The sequence below is a fragment of the Microtus ochrogaster genome, chromosome 18, assembly GCF_000317375.1.
Source record: "Microtus ochrogaster isolate Prairie Vole_2 chromosome 18, MicOch1.0, whole genome shotgun sequence".
NCBI classification, from domain to species: domain Eukaryota; kingdom Metazoa; phylum Chordata; class Mammalia; order Rodentia; family Cricetidae; genus Microtus; species Microtus ochrogaster.
Genome location: NC_022020.1, coordinates 50,934,718 through 50,937,673, shown reverse-complemented (window position 1 = coordinate 50,937,673; position 2,956 = coordinate 50,934,718).

The window sequence follows — 2,956 nt, the reverse complement described above, 5'->3', positions numbered from 1 at the left end:
TTGTTGACACATGGTTTCTCATGGATAAGGCCAGAAAGATTTCTTACTGGGTGCATCCCAGAATGAGATTATTCTCCACGCGGGAGACTGGCTACTTCCTGTTAAGGTGGTGAGGGAAGCAGAGGTAGGGCAGGGCTGACTGACCCATGGTTCCCTTGCTGATGTGGGACTTGCTTTCAAAGCAGGTGAGCTCCGCCGTGGAAACAACCAACAATACCCTTAAAGCCAGAACAATCCCTGAAGGCCCAGATGAGAGCACAGGCCATCCCCACGGACCCCCGAGGACCGGCCGCCCCTGAAGACACTTCTGTCTACTTTGACACCGCCCACTTGTACAGACCAATGAAGACAGCCGTCTATTGCAGAAACACTAAACAGCTAACAAAAGGAAAAGGGAACGCGCAGCCTAAAAGCCTCTCTCCGCTGAAAAGCCCAGGGCTAAGTGCAGGCCGGTGTGGGCGAGCAGATGTCGGGGTCGCTAATTAGATGGGTGCTGGCTCCCTGCTCGCATCCCCTCCCCTCCAACAATGCGGTGGGGACAGTTTGCTGAGAAAGGTCAGAGACGGGTCTAAAGGACAGGGGGAGGTTAATTAAAGCTGCGTGCAGCTGCCTGGTGAATCAGACATATCACTATTTAAAGTTCTTTTTCTTTTCTGTCTTTTAAATATATTTCTATTTTTAACTAGCTTGAAATATAGAAACTCAGTTACATAAACACACACACACACACACACACACACACACACACACAAAACCCCTACCTACCTTATTTGGTACTTATTTGTACAAGACTGGGCCTGTATTGTACAGAGGGGGAAAGACAAGAAAATTGTTAAATCCCAGCTTTTCATGGACTAGAAAGCAAGTTCAAGGCCAGCATGGGCAACTTGGACTCTCTTTCAAAATGAAAAATCAAAACTGACTGGAGGGTCTGGAGACGGCTAAGGGAATATACTGCTTTTTCCAGAGGACCCCAGATTGGTTCAGCGCCCCTATTGGGAAGTTCATGACTGCTTCTAACTGTAGCTCCAGGGAATCCAATGCCTCTAGCCTCTGCGGGCACCTGAATTTATGTGCACATACACACACACACACACACACACACAATTAAAAATGATAAAAATAAATCTTTAAAAACATCTGCTAGAGGATGTGAAGGGCTGGTCCTGCAGACTCAAAGCTGAAGGGTCTCCACGACACAGAGCAACAACAGGATGTCCAAGAGAAGCCCCAGTGAGGGCCCAGAAGAAGTCAGAGGCCTCGAACCCAACCAATGACTCATTTTCAGTGGACACTCGCAAGGTTTATGGGCTAAGGGGTACACTGTGACTCACCGTGTCACACTACAGCTTCCATGATGAGATTTTCTTTTCTTTTAAATTTTATTTTATTTTATTTTGTGAAGGAGGTTGCAAGGGCAGAGGGCAGGTATGAAGGGATGGGGAAAAGAATGGGATCGGGATGCATGATGTGAAATTCACAAAGGATCACTAAAAAGTTTATATGTATTTGTTTGTGTGTGTGTATGTGTTCAAAAAGACCTGGGGATGAAGTTCAGTGACTGGGCACTTACCACCATCTGTGAGGCCTGGGTTCAATCTCTATAACTACCCGAAACTAACCAACTAACCAACCAACCAAACTAACAAACAAAAACCCAAACACACACATACAGCAGGCAAAGCAGAGTATAAGAATAGAAAACCATGCCTTAAGCCGGGTGTGGTGGCACAGGCCTTTTATCCCAGCACTCAGGAGGCAGAAGCAGGCGGATCTCTGTGAGTTCGAGGTCAGCCTGATCTACAGAGTGAGTTCCAGGACACCAAAGCTACACAGAGAAACCCCTGTTTCAAAAAACAAAAAAAGAAAATCATGCCTTATTTCTGGCTCTATCTTTTTCCCTCAAGAGAATACCACTGTTCCCAAGGATTGCCTCCACAAGACAGAGTTTCAGTCCAAGCCACAGTCCCTTAAAGAGCTGGTGAGGAAAGTTAGTACGGAGAGGGAGGGACAGGCAGAAGGTCCCCTCGGCCAGCAGCAGCACACCCCAAGATGGGCTGTGATACTAAAATACCCTTGATTTTTTCAGGGGCTTTGTTGAAATAGGTATGTGAAGGAAGAAGTGGGGGGATCACCGGAAGGTGGGTGAGAGGAGGGAGACCCCAGGTTGTTGCATCAGAACCCAACCTCTACCATGTATGTCCCGTCCCTTGTGACATGAGTGAAACCTGCGTGACCTCAGGGACCTGGGATTAGCACAAGCATTTGCAAGGAGCAGGCCTGGGTGACTCAAACACTTGGCCCCGGGCCAGGCCTCTAGGATGCACTTTCTGTTCATAGCCACTTAGCCACTGTTATCAGCAGTTCAGTTTCTGGCTCGTAGGGACCACATAGCGGATGCATTCTGTTGCTTAAAAACTTAACAAGCCAGCCTAGAAAAGTTCTGGTCAACATTGACAGTAGCTGCTTCAGGCAGGGCATTGATCTTATCCTCCCAGATTATCAACCATCCATCACTAGCAGGCAGGCAGGATGTAGCTGCAGGCGAGCTGAGCTCCCAGACAGAGGCCCTGGTGCAACTGCCATCACTGGTAGTCGCTAATCACCAGGTGGAGAAAGCACCCCACCCCAGCATGGCCTAGGCTCCCTCAGAAAGACCAGGATTGAGCACATTGGTAGCAATTGAAGAAAGGTGTGGTGATATTTCATTTGTATTTTAATAAATAAACTTGCCTCAAGATCAGATTGCAAAACAGTCACACTAGTCAGTCACACAGGTCAGGCAGTGGTGGCACGCACCTTCAATCCCAGCGGCCACACTAGACAACCCTAGAGGCCGGGTGCTGGTGGTGCACACCTTTAATCCCGGCACTAGAGAGGAATATAAAGCAGGGTGAGACAGGAACTCACTCTTTCAGTGTGAAGATTTCATAGAGGCAAGAGCTCTCTAGTGGCT